At 45.4% G+C, this 23,647-nt stretch overlaps 1 long non-coding RNA gene across 2 annotated transcripts; it reads left to right on the forward strand.

Annotated features, from left to right (window-relative positions):
* Positions 1–1,586: 1,586 nt before the first annotated feature.
* Positions 1,587–19,412, forward strand: LOC131199834 (uncharacterized). Of its 2 annotated transcripts, XR_009155437.1 has the most exons (4): positions 1,587–1,861; positions 3,049–3,124; positions 17,389–17,528; positions 17,888–19,412. It is a non-coding gene; the product is annotated as an uncharacterized LOC131199834 (long non-coding RNA). The 2 variants fall into 2 exon arrangements; XR_009155436.1 differs by having other exon boundaries at positions 1,588–1,861; positions 17,389–19,412.
* Positions 19,413–23,647: the final 4,235 nt, after the last annotated feature.

The following is a 23,647-nucleotide window of genomic DNA, read 5'->3' on the forward strand; positions in this document are numbered from 1 at the left end:
CATATAATTATCTGCCACAATGTCCTACCTGTCAATGAATACTTCAGCTTCAATCACAACAATTCATGAGCACAAACAGATACAAACTTATGGTAAACCACTCCAAACTTGATTGCAGAAAATACGACTTCAGCAACAGAGTTGTTAATGCCTGGAATGCACTACCTGACTCTGTGGTTTCTTCCCCAAACCCCCTAAACTTTAACCTTAGACTGTCTACTGTTGACCTCACCCCATTCCTAAGAGGTCTTTAAGGGGCGTGCATAAGAGCACCAGCGTGCCTACCATCCCTGTCCTAATGTTCCCTTTTATTCATATCTACTTCATGTAATTATGTTTATACTTATAACTGTTATTTAATACATGAAGAAATCAATAAATAAAATAAATAAATCTGAAAGTTGAGGTTAGACCTAGACATCATGGAGAAAGGACTAGCATATTGATGGCTCAATCAATGATCATGTGTCTTTCCTCTCCACAGTCACTTTTTTTTTTTGCAAATCAAGGATCTTGCTTTTTTGACAACTTTTGCTGAAAATTAGCACTATGAATTCCTGCTATTTGGATTCACCCAAATTAAAATAAGCATATTTCTTTGAAACTAAGGTCACCAAATCCACAAATTCTACATCTTATACTCACCCACACAATGCATTTGAGGTATGTTGATTCAAAAATTGCTGCCCTATAATGGCTAATTGAAGGTCTTGATTATTTTTGAGGGTTTTGGCTAATTGAAAGTCACAAAACAGACGAGCGTTTTAGTAGTACATAGATTGACAAATCAATGACGTATCGGCCAACATTCTGACTGAAAATCTCCATCTAGTACTTTAAAAAGAACAACCTGTTTTCTACAGAGCTAAATAGAACAGTTAGTATCATCAGGTACAGATATGTACTTTACGGAGGGCGGGAAGGGGGAAAGAATTAGTGATGTAATTCCAATTTTTTTACTACTGGTTCTGTGGATGTGGTTTGGTGGGCGTGGCAGGGAAGGATATTGCAAAATCCCCATTCCCTCCCCACCTCAGGGGGGGGGGATGCTGCAAAATCTCCATTCCCTCCCCACTCCTGAGGGAAGGATATTGCAATTCATTCCCACCCCATTCTGGAGCCAACCAGAGGTGGTATTTGCCAGTTCTCTGAACTACTCAAAATTTCCGCTACTGGTTCTCCAGAACCTGTCAGAACCTGCTGAATAGCACCCTTGGAAAGAACCCCCAAAAAATTCAAGATTGTATGATGAACCATCTTATCTGTCTGTCAATAATTAGATTCGGAATTGTTGAAATGACGAAGGATGGAGAGTAAAGGATGAGGAAGTAAAGACAGCCACAGCCAGACTGGAAAAAATTATTATTATTATTTATTTAACAGGCAAAAAACAAACCCACGTTGACATAGTTAAAAAGCATGTTGCTTATACGGCATGTCCCATGGGCTTTCTCATTGACAAATGCCCGGATAAGGTGATAGGTTTCAATGTACCATTAAATGCAACATAATGGATTGCAGAACTTCTCTCTTTCTCTTCCCGCTGGGTTGTAGCAGTGTTCCATACCTACTTAAAGGAACTGCATTGTCAGCAAGATCTAAGCTGGGCACTGGTCCATGTTTTCCTTATTTTTAAAAGAGTCATTGACCTGACAAAGGCCTGTAGTGAAATGTGAAGAAAGAAACGAGACCAGACGTGGCTGTGTTTGCTGAAGCTTCTTTCATCGGACAGAAAAAAACAGGGCTATGCATCTGCCTGCAGTCATCAGAATACCGATTGTATATTTTATGAATGCTCAGCAATTGGTTTTAATTAGAAAGTGCACGAGAAGGAATAAACCAGCCAAACTGGTCATAGAAGGTAAGAGCGCTCGCACTGGGACAGTCAAATTTCCCTGGCCCTCTTTCTCAACGCTGATACGTTCCTAGTCTTTTTAAGGGAAGGTTTGACTGCACGTAGGCCTTCCCCAATCATAATGGATAACAAGAAGAGTGACATTTTAAAAGGGATTGCAATTAATATGATCACTTTTGCCTTCCAGACACTCTGAAGTGGTCTCCTATTGAATTGAAGATAGTGTGGGGGGGGAAGGGTTGTGTGTGATGGCTCAGCGGTTAAAGACGCTGAGCTGGTCAGCTGGAAAGCTGACAGCTTGGGTTCAAGACCCGAGGGCCATGCAATGGAGTGAGTTCCCGTTCATGCCTCAGGTCCTGCTCACCTAGCAGTTCAAAAAGCATGCAAATGTGAGTAGATAAATAGGTACCACTTTGGTGGGAAGGCAATAGCGTTCTGTGCACCTTTGGCATATAGTCATGCTGGCCAAACAATCATCGAAAATGTCTTCAGACAATGCTGGATGAGTTTTGTCCAGTGGTGTTTTTCAGCAGGTTCTGACAGGTTCTGGAGAACCGGTAGCGGAAATTTTGAGTAGTTTGGAGAACTGGCAAATACCACCTCTGGCTGGCTCCAGAATTGGGTGGAAATGGAGATTTTGCAATATCCTTCCCCCAGGAGTGGGGAAGGAATGGAGATTTTGCAGTGTCCTTCCCCTGCCACGCCCACCGAGCCACACCCACCAAGCCACATCATGTCCACCAAGCCACGCCCACAGAACCAGTAATAAAAAAAACCTGAATTTCACCACTGGTTTTGCCGCTAACCAGAAATAAATGCTGTTTTTTTGCAAAACCATTGTAAAATGCTGTCATGTTACTATGGTACATTTCAAATAGCCATAGATGTGCAACCGTGGAGGAGATTAAGAACGTAACTTTGAATCTGGATCATAATTAACCCTCCTGGTAGAACCACCATAACTTTCAACAGTTACTAAATGACTAGTTGTAAGTCAACAACTATCTCTAGTGAAGGAGATTTTGATACTTAATGTGGCCGCTGAGTCCACTAGCCAGTAGCTCTTATTGTCAGGAAACTCCTCTTAATGTCTCATATGTGGCTCGTTTCTTATAATTTTAACTTAATTCAGGTCTGACTAGAGGGCCACATTGTTTATAAACCCATATCTCATCCCATGTCATTTGTTCCAGGACTGAAGATCTGTCCAGTCATGGTTGTTTTATGGTTGCCAAGCCAAGCCATTCTGTCTACAGGACTTCATCTGAGGTAATGAAAGAACCAAAGAACCAAATTTTAAGCACAATGTCCACAATGAATATTTAGCTACAACAATGCTTCTCTAACCTAGATACATTTTAAGCATTTGCTGCTCACTCCTTTTAAACTAAGGATAACAGTCTTCTAAACCAGCAGTCACCAAGAAAATTTGGTGGTCCGCAGAAAAATTATTTGCATTTTTTATATTGCACTAAATCAGGGGTCCTCAGACCTGGGCCGGATACGTGCAATGAATGTTTGTGTTGCTGCAAAGAGTCTCTCCCTTCGGGGTCTTTTTGTGTGGGTCGGAGGGGGGCAGAAATTCCAACTTGGGGTCTGCTTCAGCCTCCTGGTGCAGGGCTTTGGGTAAAGGCTGGAGGGAAGCGCTGCTGGTGGCGAACAGCTAGAGGGCCTTGTTCCAGTGGGACTGCATCATGGCCTGGAACTGGCTGACCATCTCAGCCCGCTGAGCCTTCAGGCGGTACCTGGTCTTGCACTCCTGCAGGTCTTCCCTCTGCTTGGAAAGCCTATGCTCCTAATCCTCAGTGAGGTGCTTCTACCGAGCCTTCTACTCAGTCAGATCCAATTTGTACTGAGCTGTTTTGCCAGCTCTTTCTAGTGGTGGCTGCTTAGCTCCAACAACTGCTTCCTGTTGGGGCCCTAAGGAGCCCAGGCAGGGAGGTGAGGAGTGCGTGGCAGGCGAGGGGTGAGTAGAGGCTGGCGAGGTGCCCTTCGATGTGAGTGACATTGTGTTGGCCAGAGTTGGCCACGCCCACACAGTCACATGACCAGCTAGCCACGCCCACCCAAGCGGTCATTTAGGCAGATCATATTAGTGGTCCGTGGGATTTAAAATTATGAATGTAGTGGTCTGTGAGGTCCAAAAGGTTGGGGACCCCTGTTCTAAACTAACATGAGAAAAGGAGATGCCTTACACGCCTCATTCCTTACATCTGTTTTCATTCCTGAGAAAAGGGAAAAGCAATGCCAGCATCTCATTTTCCGTTTCTTTTCTTGTATGCATGTAATTGAGCAGGCATAAGGCCGAACAAAAATTTACAGGGAGGGATATGAGCGGAAAGCGTTTTACATTCCTCAACTCTGATCTGCTAATCTCCAATAAATCACCCACGATTTTCTCAACCAACACAGTTCCACACTGAAGATTTATGCCTGAAGGATTTATCCTTTCCCACCAGCCTCAATCCTGATTCAAAATATACACGTGGGTCTAATAGGGCTAAAGAACCTGGAAGAACATTTGAATTTTCCATTGAAAATCTGACCCCATTTTTATTTCCCAGTTGGGTTCTCAGGAATGGGCAATTGTTTTATTGCATGACCTTTAGAATTATGATAGCAGAGCCGTGGATGGGACATTTAATGCAAAGTTGAAGTCCTTTTTTGAAAATGTTGCTTTTTTTTATTTTTTTATTTACATTTATATCCCGCCCTTCTCCGAATACTCAGGGTGGCTTACATTGTGTAAGGCAATAGTCTCATTCTATTTGTATATTTATATACAAAGTCAACTATTAATCTTTAATGGTGTGCTACCAAATTTTCCGGAGCCAGCCAATTGACCCCTATTAAGAAAACCATTTCAGATTTCAACTCAGTGAGACTGAGTTTTTTAGTAAAGGTTCCAAGTGAAGTTCCGTGATACGATAAACACATAGACACAAACACATACACACACACATTCTTGTGCTACCTGGAACAGAACCTCGTAATAACCACACTTTGTTTTTAATCAACATATTTTTCTCCCATCTGTTTAGCTTCTAAGCCAGCTATCACACATCATTACTTCTTGTAGGAAAATTCGGTAAACAGAAAAATAAATAACCAGAAAGTAGATATAAAAAACCAAAAAAAATTAAAGCCTTTCAGCAATTTGGAAATCATTTCAGAAGTTTTGGAGTATTGCAGGTGTATGGTTGTTGTGTTTGTCACCAACTTTTTAAGAATCCTGTTGGTGCAATGTTGTGCAGAATGCAGTATTGCAGGCAAATTCAGCCTGGAGTTCGATCCCAATAGGACTCAAAGTTGACTCAGCCTTCCATCCTTCCAGAGTTGGTAAAATGAGGACCTAGATTGTTGGGGGGCAATAGGTGGACTCTGTACACTCTGGAGTGTGGTGTAAAGCACTGTGGGGCACTGCCATTGCTAAAGCAGCCATTAAAGAACCACAGTGGCGCAGTGCTTAGAATGCAGTACTGCATGATACTTCTGCTGACTGCTGGTTGCCTGCAATTTGGCAGTTCAAGTCTCACCAGGCTCAAGGTTGACTCAGCCTTCCATCCTTCCGAGGTGGGTAAAATGAGGACCCAGATTGTTGGGGAGCAATAGGCTGACTCTGTAAAGCACTTAGAGAGGACTGTAAAGCACTGTAAAGCAGTATATAAGTCTAAGTGCTATTGCTATTGCTTATTGGGATCAGGGATGAAATGCTCCTGGTTCAGACAGGATTGCGCGATCCGGTAGCAATGGGGGGGGGGTAGTTCGGAGAACCGGTAGTAAAAATCCCTGCCCCCCTCCCCGCCCACGCCTTGCTGTTCCTCTTCTCTGTCCCTGAAGCTGTCGGTGGTGATATAACTGCAAACGGCCTTAAATGACTGCCGTGGCGCTTCAAAGGGCCGCACTACAACTGATCAGGACTGTAGGCGGCTAGTAGATCTGTGCCTCTATTTTTATTTATTTATTTTATTTATTTATTTACATTTATATCCCGCCCTCCTCCGAAGACTCAGGGCGGCTTACACTATGTTAGCAATAGTCTTCATCCTATTTGTATATTTATATACAAAGTCAACTTTAAAGAAGGTAGACCGGTGCAGTCCCAAAAAAGGCAAGTAGACCAGTATGGCTCTGCTAGACGAAAGCAAGCCTGGTAGATTGGTGATGTCATGTCCCACTCCTCCGCTGACGGCCGGGTCGGGGAAGTCCGTATCAAGCGTGCCTCTGCAGCTCCGCCAAAGTCCTATCAGAGTTCTCAAGGCAGGCAGGAGACCAGGAAGTGACTTCAGCAATCCAAGTTAGACTTTGCCTGACTCAGAGAATGCCAGAAAGCAGATCCTTTATATAAGCCATGGGGTGTGGCTCCATGACTCAGCACTTATCCAGGCCTGCCCCTCCCTTCTTTTTGCTGACGTAGCCTCTCAATTCTCCGGAAGCGAGGATCTCTCCAGCCTCCAGCTGTTGGTAATCTGAGTTCATGACTGGCTTCACATTCTTCAGGCTCACATGCTGTGGGGGAGGGGTTTAGTTGCTCCGTTTGCCTGGGCATGGTGCCAGGACTGGGGGCTGAAGGCACGTCAGGCCCTTCGTCTTGCTCGGCCTGTCCGGGCATGGTGCCAGGGCTGGGGCCTGGAGGCATGCCAGGACATTCTTCCGAACTATCAGCATCCAGTAGGAGATAAGAGGGGCCCGGCTGCGGCAGGGGGAGTGGGCGAGACACAACAGGTATGTTTCCTGATTTAAAAAAAAGAATTTTTTTGGTCAAAAAACTCACAGTGACTCTGAAAGAATCGAACAGAAATGGGCTGGAAGCCAGATTGGGTGAGGTGCAGCTGCTTTTACATTGTGTGTGAGTCGTGTTGTGTTGTGTGGTGTGGTGTGTGTGTAAAGTGTGAAAGTTGGTTTTTGGTACCTCTTATTGTTTTGTATACTTTATTTATTATTTTTATTATTTATTGTTATTGGCCACGCCCACCCAGTCATCTGACCACCAAGCCATGCCCACCAATTAAGCCACACCCACAGAACTGGTAGGGAAAATTTTTAGATTTCACCCCTGATTGGGATCATGTGGTACCTAATGCAAACAGCCACAAATAATATCCCAAAGCACCTTTCTGGAATCAATTTGAGAGCACTACTTATCCCTAACATAAGCCCAGCCTATTCAGCCAGTAATGGTAAAGATATGTCATACAGGGAGATGTCAGTTACATCCTAAGGTAAAGGTAAAGGTTCTCTTCGCACATATGTGCTAGTCGTTGCCGACTCTAGGGGGCAGTGCTCATCTCCGTTTCAAAGCCAAAGAGCCAGCGCTGTCTGAAGACGTCTCCGTGGTCATGTGGTTGGCATGATTAAATGCCAAAGGCGCACGGAACGCTGTTACCTTCCCACCAAAGGTGGTCCTATTTTTCTACTGGCATTTTTTACGTGCTTTTGAACTGCTAGGTTGGCAGAAGCTGGGACAAGTAACGGGAGCTCACCCCGTTACACAGCAGCACTAGGGATTCTAACTGCTGAGCTGCTGACCTTTTGATCGACAAGCTCAACATCCTAGCCGCTGAGCCACCGCGTCCCCAAAAGTTACATCCTATGAGTGTGCAAATTAGACTGAACTGAATTCATGTTAGAACACATAAAAGGGTTAACAGATGCTGAAATGCCTTTGGAATAGGCTAACAAATTTCTAAAATCAGTGTTTGTGTGTGTGTGTGTTGTGGGGGAGGGAAATCCAAAGGCAAGAATAATAAGATCTGTATCTAGCCAAAGGAAGTTTCTGAAAGCTATTCCTTGTTCCAAAGGAAGTGGCAAAAAACACTGAGTGGAAGGGGGGGGGTGTCCTAATTTTTGCATCTGCTGTATGCCTGTTTTCTTATTTTAAATCCATATGCAAGTTCACCTAAGTAATACGGGTAGTAGTACAGACCAACTATGGTCATAAAGCAGGGGTGAAATGCCACTGGTTCGGGCCGGTTCACCCGAACCGGTAGTAAAAAACGCTACTGGTTCACCAAACCAGTAAAAAATGTAAAAAAAAAGTTCCAACAATCAGCTGAGCGATGCGCGATCGTCGGAACTTTTTTTTTTTAACTTTCTGAGCATTTTTTGACTACCTATTCACCCAAGCCGGGCAAAAAACAGAATGCTTTTAAAAAGTTTTTAAGGTTCCCACACGCGCCACAGCTGATCACCCCCTCCCATGTTGTTCTACTTACCTTCCCAAGCCTCCTTTGGATGTGCGCTGCGTGTGCACGTGTGCAGCTCACATGTCGTGTGCATGGCACATGCGTGCGTGCACAGTGCGCATTTGGTGCAAGGTGTGCATGCACAGCCAGCGAACAAGTAATAAACCAGTTCAGATTTCACCACTGTCATAAAGTCATGGCTGTCATAAAGTGGGTCACCGCATGACTGATTTTATGAACGTTTTTGGTAATTGATAAGCAAATGCGCTGGTTGTAAAACAAACACAGAAGTCGTTTTACATTTTTAGTACTTATATAAGGTGTTAAACTGTTTGTATGGGGCGGTTTTTGATGGAAACCGGATGTAAATACCAAGTTTCCGGCAAAAACATGTTCAATCACGGTTACGTGACATTTAAATTTCAGCTGATTGGGGAGTGCCCAAAATACAGTGATGTAATGGAGGGTGGGGGTGGAGGAAGACATTGGAAGTTTGAAAACAGATCATAAGTCACCTTTTCAGGGTGCGTTGTAAGTTTGGATGGTTGCTAAATGACTGGTCATAAAATGAGACCCACTTGTAAAACACACATTCATAGAGGCCATGTTTGATTTTGTACCCTGTAGAGCAGCAGCCCCAGTGGTAGGATACAGCCGGTTCGGGCTGGTTCAGCCGAACCGGTTGTTAAATTGCTGGCTGGCCCCGTCTCTCCCCTTCCCGCCCCTTTCAGGTGTCACATTTTTGCTCCCAGGAAGCTGCAGGAAGGCCTACTAGGCCCAAAATGGGGCCTAGGGGGTGCGATGAGCCCCTCCAATTGCCCGTTTTTGCTCCCAGGAGGCTGCAGGAAGGTCTACTAGGCCCAAACTGGAGCGGGGGGGGGGCGGTGCCTGCCCTGCAGCCCATTTTTGCTTCCAGGGGGGTGCAGGAGGCCAAGTGCTGCCTGTCACCCCCCCCCCCCGGCCATGCCCATCCAGCCGGTCATCAGGGCAGAGTACCGGTTGTCAAATTATTTGAATCCCACCACTGAGCAGCTCAAACTACCTTGGGGTCCAAGGGATGTGTATGGTTTTATCATGTATATCCCATACATATGCAGATGAAGTTTTGCTCGCCTGCATGGCCCGGTTCCTGATTTTGGGCTCAATTGTGGTGGTTAAGTCAAGGATTACCTGCAATGAGACATTAACAGTATTGTGATACCATAACACAAAGGGCAGAGTTTGCATTGCAGGGGACATTTTATCCTTTTCTTGGCACGGATAGGGTTGAGCGGTGGTACCAGCCAATGCCACCTTGGTCTCCTTTCCTGCTGTCACAAGGATGGGTGGAGAGCACTTTAATTCAGCCGTTGGGGAAATGCCCTTAGTTAGTGAATTATTGGGGGCCAGTCTCGCATACAAAGGAAGTTTAATGGAACTCACTCTTTGTAGCAGCCAGCAGCTTTTATCGGTTACAAGGAGAGTCTCCTTCTTCTTTTCCAGAAGAAACATCAGAGGGATTTCAAAGAAAGATCGAAAACTTTCAGGAAGGGCAGAGCTGCCTTTCCTGATTGCCCCATCACAGGGCCATTCCCCGCTTCCTGAGCATAGAAATAGATGAAGGTGTCTTCCTGTCGCTCCCAGCCTGGACATGCGTATTCCAGCTTTGATTTAAAATCTGGTTTTGTTTTGTTTTTCAACCCAACCATCTTAGCTCTTTAGCAGCAGATGGATCCAGCAGTTAGCTACATTCTGCCAACTACTCAAACTCAGCGGTGGGTTGCTACTGGTTCGCACCAGTTCGGGAGGACCGGTAGCGGGAATTTGGGCTGGTTCGCTGAACTGCTAGTAATTGCTGGCTGGCCACGCCCCTGAACCGGTCCCTGCTTGCTCGCCCCAGCCGCCTGACACTCGCTCGCCCTGCCCCCTCCAACCAGTCACTCCTCATTTATACTGTGTGGGTCTTCGCTTGCAGCTTGCCTGCCTGAAGCACTGCGGCCCAACTGAGCAGCCCTGATCTGCCTCCCAGGTAAGCTATAGTGACCAGACGTCCCGCTTTTGGCGGGACAGTCCCGCTTTTTATAATTTGTCCCGCGTCCCGCGGCAATTCCAAAAAGTCCTGATGTTTTTTTTTGTTTCACTCCCATTCTGAAAATGGGAGGTGGCAACGCAAGAGGAGGAGGCAGAGAAGGGGGAGTGGCAGAAAAGGGGGCGCGAGAGGGAGGAGAGATGCCGCTTGACTTCACCCGAGCAGAAGAGAAGAACCGAGAGGAGAGCCAAGCCTGCCTGGAAGAGCCGAGAGGAGAGCCGAGCCTGCCTGGAAGAGCGGAGAAGCAGCAGCCGCTCCTCCTCCTTCAGGCAGATGGCAAGACTCAGCACGCATGCGCAGCCCGCCCCCCCATCAATGGTGTCCCGTTTTGCCATCGCTGATATCTGGTCACTTTAAGTAAGCCTGCGAGTCGCAGCCTACCTAGTTGCCCCTGCCCCCCCTCATCCCAGATTGCCTCCCCTACTCCCTTCCCCGCAGCCCGTAGCCCTGCCATGCTTCCCTGCCTTCCCAGTGTCCCTGAGACCAGCTTGCGAAGGCAAGCAAGCATGCCTGCCCACCGGGACCACTGGGAAGGCATACAGGCATGGCAGGGCTGTCCGGCTATGGGGAAGAGAGCAAGAAGCTTACTCCCTTCCCAAAGCCCTGCCATGCTTGCCTGCCTTCCACGGTGTCCCCATGGCCAGCTTGCCCCCCAGCCCGCTTCCCTTTTATCTTTCTTTAATGTGCCCCGCTTCCCTCCCTAAACCTCGGGAGGCGGCGTCCTCCGCGCCACAAAGCCATCGAGGCAGCTGCAGGAAGAGGAAAAGAAAAAAAAAAGCCTCTGAAGCCTCTTGAAGGAGGCCTCCTTGTGCGTGTGTTTGGCGGCGCTGAAAGGAGCCATGCAAAGGGAGCCGGCCAGGTAACCACACTGGCTGTGATTGGCCCCTTCCCTTCCACTGCCGCCACCACCTCTGCCTCTTCCTTCTCTCTACCAACAGAAGTCGGAGAGGAAAAAGCAGTTGCTTTGCCGGGCATTTCTCTGCGTTTCCATCCCAAGTCAGCCGCAGCTGCCCTCACTTGGGATGGAAACGCGAAGAAAGGCCCGAGCGCTGGACTAAGGTCTGCCTTTCGCCGTTCCGGTGGGGAATGGGGTTGCCTTCCCAGCGCTTGGCTCGCGGGTGAAATTTGGGGGGTACAGCGGCGTTCGGAGGGGCTGTTGGCTGGATCAAGTGATCCGGAGGGCTGCAGAGACTGGAGGTCCGGGAGGGGCTTTGTTGCTCTGGCCGAGAAGCGATGTGAGAGCCAGCTTTGCTGGCTGAGGAACTCTGGAAGTTGAAGTCCACAAGTCTAAAAGTTGCCAAGGTTGGAGACCCCTGCCCTAGACCACTTTAGTAGCGAAGTGAGGGGTTTTGCTGGCATTTCGGAGGGAGGGAGGGGGAGAGAGAGAAAGAAAAAGAAAGAGAAAGAGACAAAGAAAGAGAAAGAAGGAAAGAGGGAGAGTGAAAGAGACAAAGAAAGAAAAAGAAAGAAAGAAAGAAGGGAGAGAGAGAGAAAAGAGAGAGAGAGAAAAAAGAGAAAGACAGAAAGAGAAAGAAAGGAAGGATGGGAGAGAGAGAGGGGGGGGGAGGGAGGGAGGGAAGAGGAAGGAAGAACCACAAACCCTGGCACTAGACGTGGCTTCAGAAGACACTTTGAAAGAGGACAACAATCTAGGGCTGGAAGGGACCTTGGAGGCCATTTAGTCCAACCCTCCTGCTTCAGCAGGAAACCTTATATTGTCTGGATTGTTTTGGTTCCTCTAACAGAGAGGAAAATTGCCAGAAAGGAAGAGTTTACTAGGACAAGGCTGCCATGCAGAGGAAGACAGAGATAGTCCTTGACTTATGACCAGAATTGAGCCCAAAATTTGGTTGCTAGGCAAGAGCGTTGTAAAGTGAGTTTCACCACATTTTACTCAATCCATGACCTCTCCTGGCTCTAACAGTCATGTGCAAGTTAGGGAAGAACATCTGAAGGTGTGTGAAATGTTCTAAATGTACAGAACTTGTAGTTAAATGTGTGACAGAAAGTGGACTCCGGGTGTGTTTTTCCAAATGTAGTAAGTGAGGTTGAATGTGTATAGTTTTAGAAGAGCTCTGTGTGTGTGTATGTGTACATACATATACATTATATATAGTAGATAATGTGCCTATACACACCCTATACTATGTAATATGTATGTACACATATGGCATATATACATTGAATTAAATACTATATTTTGGATGTTAAGTAATAGTAAATAAAAGGAAATTATCTCGTTGAGGCCTGCGAGTTGAGGGGAGGCCAGGCAACCTAACCCTAACCCTTGACCTGAGTGACATCAAGTTGGCCTCACCCACCCAGTCACATGACCAACCAGCTACGCCCACTCAGTCACATGACCACAAAGCCATGCCTACCCAGTCACATGACTACCCGGTCACATGACCCCCAAGCCATGCCCACACAGTCACATGACCCCCAAGCCACGCCCACCATCACATGACCATGACCATAAAGCCACACCCATGACCATAAAGCCACGCCCACAAAATAAGCCACGCCCAGAGAACCGGTAGTAAAAAGTTTTGGAACCCACCCCTGATTAAGACCTGGGCTAGTCTATTCTACATAACAAAGATCTACCTCCTTCAGGCAGAGCCATAGGACATTTCTCGCAACAACAGGAATAAAATAAATAAGAAGGTGGAGTTGTAAATTATCTTTTGAATCCCAGGCTTGGTTGAGCCTTGCAGGGTGATGATATAATGAAAGGGCTTTAGGCAATTCCTACTATGGCTCTGCTTGAAGGAGGTAGATCTTTGTTATGTAGAATAGACTGGCCCAGGCTTTAATGGCCCATTGACAAAGCGGGAGTGGGTGGGGGGGCTGAGTTTTTGCCTCCATCTTAGGGGAAACATTCTGCCCTTTTAATATTTTCTAAAATATCTGATTTTCCTAGGAGAGGGGTAGGTGCTAACTTCCTACACTAGCAACCACCACTTTTTAAAAAGGAGGATGCAGAGAAGAAACAGCTTATAATAGTGGTCTCTGTGATTGCTTGCATGTAAGTTCTGAAGACAGGTTGAAGACCATAGATTCACTTTCCTGGAGAACATGCTTTGAAATTCATGTGCTTTTCATTTGAGGCGTGCCCTGTTCTTCCCATCCTAGTTCAGCATCCATAATTGATAGGATCTGGCTTGGTTTAAGACAATGTTTCTCCATCTTGGCATCTTTTAAGGTCTGTGGACTTCAACCTCCCAGAATTATGGCTGGCTGGGGAACACACATCTTAAAGTTGTCAAGGTTAAGGAACACTGTTCTAACAAATCTACCCTTTCCCAGAATTGTGGTTGAACTGATCAGTGTGTTGTGGAATTAAGGAGGTGTCATCATATTTGCTGACTGCCAGTTGATGTTCATGGACACATTCTCTCAATTTTCTGCCTCTTTTCCCTCCAGCGTAATTTTTGCAATCCTTGCCTTATATCTCATAAGACTATAGGAAGTTAGCACCCACCCCTCTCCTAGAAGAATGAAATATTTTAGAAAATATTAAAAAGGGTAGAATATTATATTTCCCTGGATGAGACATGGAGACACATGTTTTAAGGACAAAGCAGCTCCCTGCAGCTTCCTGCCTGCCCCCACCTTTGTCAATGGGCCAGAGACATAAACTCATTCTCCCCACCTTTGTCAATGGACCATCATCTGCAACACATTAGGACCCATCTAGCAACAGAAACTTACCACATGGCACCTGGGAAGATTACATTAGCCAGCAAGGCTAGCTAAGATTCCCACCCGCTGGGAGTCTGACAACCAATCAGGATACTCTTCCTGTGCCCCAGAAAGTTCAAAGCTCAGAGAAAGCATAAAACCAAGGCGCGCTCAGTATCACGTCCCTTTTCTATTCAGAAACTCAAACCATGTGATCCTGTCCACCATTAAACCATCTTTCCAAGCAATCTCCATGTTTCCAGTGTCTTTTTCCCCACTTGGAACTGAACCCAGATGGCCATTTCTTCCAACAAAACAAATCCTAATTTACCTCCATTGGCTGTTGAATTTTCTGCGGATATTTTGAATAGATTTAGTTGGTTTAGGGGTGCCTAGTTATCTTCCCGAAATGGAGCGAAATGAACCAAAAAACTTTCTCTCTCTCTCTCTCCCCCTCCTCCCTCCTCCCTCCCTCTCTCCCTCTCCCCCTCCCCTCTCTCTCTCATATTTAACATGTGCATTAGTCAAAATAATAAATTGCAACTGTGTGAAATGGGCTGCTTGAAATGGCAGCTTATTTGTTTCTGTGCAATTATTATTATTATTATTTTTAAAAAAGGTCTCAGCAGTGATTTGACGTCACTGAATAAATATTGCGATGATGCACAGTGCAAATCAGGAATAACATTAAGAAATCATTGCTAACATTTAAACGGAAACTCAACACTCCTGTTGGAAGAAAATGTCCATCCGGGTTCAATTCCAAGTGGGGAAAAAGACACTGGAAAAAATGGAGACTGCTTGGAAAGATGGTTTAATGGTGGTCAGGTTCACATGGCTTGAGTTCCTGAACAGAAAAGGGCTGAGATGCTGTGCGCGCCCTGGCTTTATGCTTTCTCTGAGCTTTGAATTTCCTGGGGCACAAGAAGAGTATCCTGATTGGTTGTCAGACTCCCAGGGGGTGGGGGTCTTAGCTGGCCTTGCTGCTGATGTAATCTTCCCAGGTGCCATGTGGTGAGTTTCTGTTGCTAGATGGGTCCTATTGTGTTGCAGATGATGGACCATTGACAAAGTGAGTTTCTGCCTCTGGCCCATTGACAAAGGTGGGGGGGATACAGGAAGCTGCAGGAAGCTGCTTTGTCTTTAAAACATGTTTCTCCATTTCTCATCCAGGGAAATATAATATTATGCCCCTTTTTAATATTTTCTAAAATATTTCATTCTTCTAGGAGAGGGGTGGGTGCTAACTTCCTACACTCCGTCGGGACTTTTGTTGGGCATTTCCTTAACCCTCCGTCGAGAGAATTTCTCCCACGCCTCTTCTTTTCCTCTTTTAAGTGGGCAAAATTTCAAAATGGGGATTGTCTTTTGAGGATTTTCTCCTGAGAGCCTTTGGAATAGAATAGAGGCTCTTCAAGTGTGGTGCCGAGACCTCCAGGGACTCCTCAAGGCCCTCCCGGGGGACCCCCAAAGTCAAGTAAACATTTCAAAATTTCTCAGTTTCAATTCCTAATATTGTAAATATTGATTGATTTATATAACCCACATAAACTAAAGCTTCTTTGGTGAATATGGGCTTGCATTATGGCTTTTCTTTTCACAACCGCTGCTAGAAAAAAGGTCATTCAGCTGGGCACATCAGTTACATGATGACCTACTTAACGACTAGCACGGCTTATAACCAGTGGTGGGATTCAGCCGGTTCAGGCTGGTTCGGGTGAACCAGTTGTTAAATTGCTGGCTGGCCCTGCCCCTTCCTGCCCCGCCCCTTCCATACCCCGTTTTTGCTCGCAGGAGGCTGCAGGGAGGCCTACTAGGCCCAAAATGGGGCGGGGGGGGGGCACACCTCTTGCAGCCTGTTTTTGCTTTCTGGGGGATGCAGGAGGCTGAGTGCTGTCTGTCACACCCCATGGCCACGCCCACCATGGCCACGCCCACCCAGCTGGTCATTAGGGGAGAGAACCGGTTGTTATACTGTTTGAATCCCACCACTGCTTACAACCATAAATCTAGACTGAATTACCATCATAAATTGAGGATTATCTGTATAGGCGAAGATAATTCATTGATTTAACAGATTGTTGTTGGGTCGATTGCAACAATGGAGAACATCAGTCCAGCAACCCAGGAAGAAATGACTCCATGGGGCAGTGAATAGCCAGTGGGCAGCTGTCCTTTTCCTAATGCTGGAGAGGGAAGGAAGGTAATCTATTAAACCACTTGACCTTCCGCATATGCCAAGCATTGCAGCTGATTGAACCTGGGATAACATAGAGAGCCAGTTTGGTCCAGTGGTTAAGGCCCAAGACTAAAAAGTAGGAGATCAGGAGTTCAAGTCCCACTTTGGCCATGAAAGACCGTGACTTTGAGCCAGTCACTCTCTCTCAGCCCAACCCCACCCTCACAGGGTTGTTGTTACGAGGAACATAGAAGGAGGAAGGTGTGCTGGATATGTTAGACACCTTAAGATATTTGTAAAAATAATAAAGGTAAAGGTTTCCCTGTCAATCACATCTGACTCTAGGGTACAGTATACATCTCTGTTTTTTGGCTGAGGAGCCGGCCTTGTCCAAGACATTTTCTGTAGTCATAAGGTCAGCATGGCTGTTACTTTCCCACCTATAATAAGGTATAATTACCTTATTATAGGTAATAAGTGTTACCTATTAAACTACTTACATTTTCATGCTTTCGAACGGCTAGGTGGGCAGTAGCTGGAGCAAGAAACGGGAGCTCACCCTGTTGTGCGGCTCTCGGGTCTCGAACCCAGGCTGCCAGCTTTTCAGCTGACAAGCTCAGCGTCTTAAACCGCTGACCATGATCAACAAAGGTGGGATACAAATAAATAAATGCTGGGATTGTGCCATCTGACTCCTCACTTCTGGTGGATTTGCATTTCAGCATACCTGTGATCCTTATTTTCCTTCCTGGCCAAATTTATCTTCCTTTTCTTTTAAATTATTTTCCCCTTCTGCAACGGTTGAAGTGTTTTGAGGCAAATCAAGGAAACTTTGGATCTGAGCACGATTTAAGAAGAGCAGACAACCCTTAGGCAGAGGTGGGCTTCAAAAATTTTAGCAAGGGGTTCTCTGCCTGGTTGCTGGGTGGGTGTGGCCATGGTGGGTGTGGCCTAGTCAGCCTCCTGCACCACAGCAGGGGGGGCATTTTTGCCCTTCCCGGGCTCCGGAGGGTTTCCTCAAGTCTCCGGGAGGGCGAAAACATCCTCTCAAGGCTCTGGAGGCTCTCTGGAGACCTTCCAAAACTTCCGGTAGGCCCTTTTTTCGCCCTCCCTGAGCTCCGCACGCACCCTGCACTTACCTGCATCCAAAAGGGGGATGTGGGGACTCCTGAGAAGGGAGGGGTAGAGTGGGCGGGGCCATCCATGACTGGGATTTGGGGGTTCTCCGAACTGCAGAGAATCTTAGCTAGAGGTTATCCCGAACCTCTGCGAACCCGCAGCAGCCCACCCCTGCCCTTAATGACTTCTGTCACAAGACACCTAGATTCAGGAACGGCTACTCGGAAGTGTGTGTTGGTTGTTGCTGTTGTTGTTATTATTATCATTATTTTAAAATCACTCCATTCTTTCTGATCAGGCATTTATGATCGTCGCGTGCTGACGGGTTCAGAACGAGGCAGATGTCGAAGAAAAATGTTGCCAAGAAGGTATTTCTTGAAATGGGTGCCGAGTGCAACAACAATGCAATTTTAACAACATGCTGATATAGGTGGAAAGGTAAAAGAAAAGAAAGTGTCAAAAAAAAATATGCCAGCAAACAGCTAAGAAAGGAAAACAATTCCAGATTGAATAGCCTTTGAGAAAAAAAGAGAACAATGGTTCCTGCGATTATGATCAAGTGACTGATGATCTATCCTCTGCCCCCCCCCCAGCTCCTCACCCTACACACGCACTTCTTGCCCCCACTGGGATTTTTACTGGAATATTTTCTGGCGCATAAATTGAAAAATCTTGGCGTTGTCACTGGAAGGTATTATTCATGCCGTCCTTTGAAGCAAAGACTGTATGGAAGTGGCTTGTTTTTTTTGACACCGCTACGTTTCTAGCACCTCATTCAGCATTTCTCTTTTCACTAGGCTGTCAATACATTCTGCTGTGCAAAGGCAGGTTAAAAACGAGAATGCAACTCCCTAAAATGAAAGTACAGGTAGACCTACCTCGACTTACAACCGTTCGTTTAGTGGCTGTTCGAAGTTGCAATAGCACTGAAAAAAAGGGACTTATGACCATTTTTCAAAGTTATGACCTTTGCAGCATTCTCCATGATCACGTGTTCAAAATTCAGATGATTGGCAAACTGATTCATTTTTTTTTGAAAAAGTTTTTTATTCCCCCCCCCATAAACATATTTTAAATGTACAGTTTCTTAACTAACATACATATTTTCTTTTAACTTTCATACTAATACAATCTTCATCCTAAACAATTTAAGTATATTCGGGGTTGCTCTTCTACCATTTCATCTCCTTTGTTTTACAACAATCCTTTTCTTCTCCCTCTCCTCTCTTTCCTTTCCCTCCTTTCTTCCATCTACTCTTCTACTTTCTTCTTTCCTCCTCTCCTTCTCCTTCTCTCTTTCCCCTTCCTTTTCCCCATACCTCCCTTCTTCCTCCCTTCTAACCTTCTCTCCTACTCTTGTTTCCCCTCTCTTTCTTCCTCCCCTTTTCCCTTTTGTCAGCTTTGGAAGCCATACTAGGCCGAAAGCTTCCATGCTGCCACTTTCTCATATGTGGGAAAGTAGGCGGGGGGGGGGGATTTAGTAGAGGGGTTGCCATTAGACATAATAACTTTCTTCCTGCTGGTCAAGGTCAGGCCAGTCCTGCATCTGGGAAAAGAGTGGTCGGAGTGCTGTCTCGAGATGGGATGTATGGTGATTGGAGCATGTGATCGACAGAGGAGTGAGGGGATGGTTTTGGGGGTTTTGATTTACTGAGGGAAAACCCAGACCTCTCAGATTCGGGTTTTCCCAGATGTGCCAGTTTACCTACCCTAGTAAAAAGAACTTTGAAAGATGCTTGCTTCGGAGTCTTTACTTGGCGAGGGGATTTTCTGGAACGCTGACACCTTTCTTCTTTCCTTCTCTCTCCTTCCTCTCTTCTCTCTTCTCTCCTCTATCCCTCTCCATTCTCTATTGTTGTATTCATTTTCAATTTAGTATTTTCCAAAGTGGTATTCGAGCAATCCCGATTTTTACTTTTTTTTCAATTACTTTTTCATTTTACTAAATTCACACTTATCATCGTAAATGTACATTTTTATAATAAAATTTTTCTTTCCCCCCCCTTTCCCCTTTTCCATTTACAAAGGTGTCTTCTGGGTTTCTATTTCTTTTTTGTCTTCTCTCTCGTTTACTTATACCTTATCTAATTTATTTCTCTATAATCTTTTATTCGTATTTCTTTTCTAACCATACATAAAATCGACCCCATGTCTTGAAATACAACTATTCCTCTCTAACTTTTATTCACAATGTTAACCTATTCATTTCTGCACATTCTAACATCTTTTTTATTACCTCTCCTTCTGATAGGATTTTTTCTGTCTTCCACTTTTGTGCAAATACAATTCTCGCCACTGTTACTATATGAATAATCAAATATGTATCTTCTTTGCTATATTTCTCTGGTAATATACCCAATAAAAATGCCTCTGGCTTTAACTCTATATGTTGGTACAATATTTCCTCTAACCATGTCTGTATTCTAACCCAATATTTTTTTTGCTTCTGTACATGTCCACCACATATGATAATATGATCCCAGCAATTGAAAACATTTCCAACATTTAGCTGATTTATCCTTAAACATTTTTGCTAATCTGTTGTGTCTCGTCCGATCTCACCACAGCCGGGGCCTTCTTATCTGCTTCCGAACACGGAGGAATGTCCTAGTATGCCTCCCGGCCCCAGCCCTGGCTCCATGCCCAGACAGGCTAAAGAGGAGGAAGTATCTCCAGCCCCCAGCTCTGGCTCCATGCCCAGGCAAACGGAGCAACTAGACCCCTCCCCCTCCTCCACAGCATGTGAGCCTGAGGGAGGTCAATTGCCAACAGCTGCAGACTGGAGTGACCCTCGCGTCAGAAGACTTGATAGACGGAGGCAACAGAAGGAAGGGAGGGGCAGGCCTGGATAAGTGCTGAGTCATGGAGCCACACCTCATGGCCTATATAAAGGACCTGCTTTCTGGCATTCTCTGAGTCAGGCAAAGTCTAAACATATCTTGCTGAAGTCACTTTCTGGTCTCCTGCCTGCCCTGAGGACTTTGCTAGGACTTTGGCAGAGCTTCAGAGTCACGCCTGATTCGGATTTCCCTGACCTGGCCGTCAGCGGAGGAGTGGGACACGACATAATCTTTCTGGTGACATATGCCATCTATAAAACATTTTATATAAATTTTCTTTATATGCAGTTAATTTATAATTCCTTTCCCATAGTTGTGATTGGCAACTTATTCATATTTATGTCTTTTTCTGTGTCCCGAGGTCAGGTGATAGCAATAGCACCTAGACTTATATACCACTTCATAGGGCTTTTACGGTCCTCTCTAAGCGGATTACAGAGCCAGCCTATTGCCCACAACAATTTTGGATCCTCATTTTACCCACCTTGGAAGGATGGAAGGCCGAGTTAACCTTATCCTGATCCCCTTTTGTGACCTTCTGACAAGCAAAATCAATGGGGAAGCCAGATTCACTTTACAACCAGGTTACTAGCTTATCAACTCCAGTAATTCACTTAACAATTGTGGCAAGAAAAGTCATAAAGTGTGACAAAAATCACTTAACAAATACACACACACACACACACATATCAAGAGCGGGTTGTATACAAATCTGGCATAGTAAAACATTAAAAATCTGATTAAAAAAACATTTTAAGTAAGAGACAACCTCGATGAGGAAACTTGTCATATATAATATATATGTATGTATATGTATATGTATATGTATATGTATATGTATATGTATATGTATATGTATATGTATATGTATATGTATATGTATATGTCAGGGGTGGGTTCTACTTACCTTTACTACTGGTTCACAACAGGACTGTGCACACGCTCTTGCTTCGCTCACACACGTGTGCACTTCTGCGCGTGTGCAGATCACCCATGATGATATCATGGTGGGTGGGTGGAGCCTCCTGCCGGTTTTACTACCGGTTCTATAGAACTGGACCGAACCAGGAGTAACCCATCACTTGTATATGTATAGGTATAGGTTTCCTCATCGAGGTTGTCTCTTACTTAAATTATTTTTTAAATCAGATTTCTAATATATATGATTTCCAGATCACTGCCAGAAAATTTATCCCCCTCCCACAAAATGAATTAGTAAAAATGCTTGTATTCTTGCTATGGATACTCAGTAGATACAGAGCTATATTTCATTCCATTTTCAGAATGGATTGGTGAGTCTAGAAATAGAGGAATGCTTGAGGAACAATCATAGCCCTATAAAACCCAAAGTTTTGAATAAAAACGCATACATTTACAATATATAATATGCTTCCTTTGTGCAGGAGAAGAAAAAGCTGAGTTGGAAGGCAGAATTAAGGGTGCCATCAGTTTGGAATCAGTGCGTTGCCGCAAGAGACCCAAATCCCCCTTGAATTCTGTTGACCATTATCTAGCTTCAGTTTAGCTTTGACTATTGTTTGACTAGATTCTTTTATTAGAGGTAAAAATAATAACCACTCTTCTGTGGTTTGAACTTGACAAATGCTCCAGGTTATTAGCACCTGACATTTCAGCATTTAAAATTATATTCCTGATTTGATGCAGGGTGTTTTCAATCTACTTTCTAAGATATATATGTGGTCTAAAGCTGGGGTGGGCTGCTGAAGGTTCCCAGGGGTTCGGGAGAACCTCTAGCTAAGATTCTGTGCAGTTCGGAAAATCCCCAAATCCCACTCCTGGCTGGTGTCGCCCACCCCTTCCAGGAGCCCCCACGCAGCCCGTTTTGGATGCAGGTAAGTGTAGGACATGCACGGAAGCTAGAGAAGGGCAAAAAACGGGCCTACTGGAAGTTCTGGAAGGCCGGAAACGGGCCTGTTTCCATCCTTCAAAGGGCCTCCGGGGCCTGGGGAGGCCATTTTTGCCCTCCCGGAGGCTCAACAAAAGCCTCCAGAGCCTGGGGAGGGCAAAAGTACCCCTCACCATGGTGCAGGAGGCCAACTAGGCCACGCCCACCACGGCCACGCCCACCCAGCAACTGGGCAGAGAACCCCTTGCTAAATTTTTTGAAGCCCACCCCTGGTCTTAAGAGATTTTCCTACGTAAATGTGCTGTTTTCCTTACAAAGAAGTCTATTGACACATATTCCAACAAGACCTGGCTGTTCCTGAAATTGGGCCCCTGCTAAAACAAACATGTGGAGATATTTATTCTTATTAATAGCGGCGATGCTTGTTTATCTACTTAACAATAGTGCCAATTATGTCTCTGCCAGTTTTGGGATGTGAGCTTCCTTCCTCTTACTCAGTGGCAGACGTCTTCTGTAGAACGAGGTGAAGATGGCCATATATGCTTCCTGTGTTAAATGTGGTCCTTACTAGGAGCTGTGCTTGAATAAGTACTTGCATAAATTTGGAGCTGCCCTGCTTGCTAGAGGGTTCATTTATAATTGATTAGGAATACAAAACACATTCGTTTTGATTCCACCTTCAAGAAAACACCGATCTGAATATACATCACTTCAAATATATGATCAGACCAGAGCAGAATACTTTACTATGTAGGAAGTTAGCACCCATCCCTCTCCTAGAAAAATGAAATATTTTAGGAAATATTAAAAGAGCAGAATATTTCCCCTAAAAGGGAGACAGAAACTGAGCCCCCCCTCCCACCTTTGTCAGTGGGCCATTAAGGCCTGGGTCAGTCTATTCTACATAACGAAGATCTACCTCTTTCAGGCAGAGCCATAATAGGAATCCCAAAGCCTTTTCATTACATCATCACCCAGCAAGAATTATGTTACATATTGAATAGAAGTGAGCATAGGCTTCACTCAGGTCCACCAATCCGGCGGGAAAATACTCAAACCCCATTGGCCAACCTGTCTGACAGTTCCCTATAAAAGGGCAAGCAGTCAGACGAGCCCACTGCTGGGTTGTACTGATCTACTAATAAAGAGCTGTTGCTACTGTTAGCACTGAGTCCTGTCTCTTCCATTACTCAATCCAACAAGTCAACCAAACTTGGGACTCAAAAACACAACCTATAAAGTTACCCCTGCATAGCCACATGGGAGTCCGACAACCAATCAGAATACAAGCTCCAATTCAAAACCCCAGAGAGGGCATAAAACCCAGGCACCCTCAGCATCTCTTCCCTTCCTGCCCTCCCCAGGACCTCAAACCATATGGTCCTGTGAACAGCGTGCACATGCATGGACAGTGCACTTGAGCAGGGCGAACTGTTGGTAAAGGTAAGAGAAACCCAGCTCTGCACAAGACCCATGACAAGACTCGTTAATGATTCACAGCTGACCCGTCCCAAGACCCTCACTTGACACACCCATCAATGGTGGGTTTCAAATTTTTTTACTACGGTTCTGTGGGTATGGCTTGGTGGACGTGGCATGGCTTGGTGGGCGTGGCTTGGTGGGCGTAGCATGGGAAGGATACTGTAAATTCTCCATTCCCTCCCCACTCCAGGGGAAGGATACTGCAAAATCCCCATGATCAGCTGGGACTTGGGAGGCAGAGAATAGATGTGGGCGGGGCCAGTCAGAATTTTTACTACCGGTTCTCCGAACTACTCAAAATTTCCGCTACCGGTTCTCCAGAACTGGTCAGAACCTGCTGAAATCCATCTCTGACACCCATACCTGAA

Source organism: Ahaetulla prasina, chromosome 5 (assembly GCF_028640845.1).
Source record: "Ahaetulla prasina isolate Xishuangbanna chromosome 5, ASM2864084v1, whole genome shotgun sequence".
Lineage (NCBI taxonomy): Eukaryota > Metazoa > Chordata > Lepidosauria > Squamata > Colubridae > Ahaetulla > Ahaetulla prasina.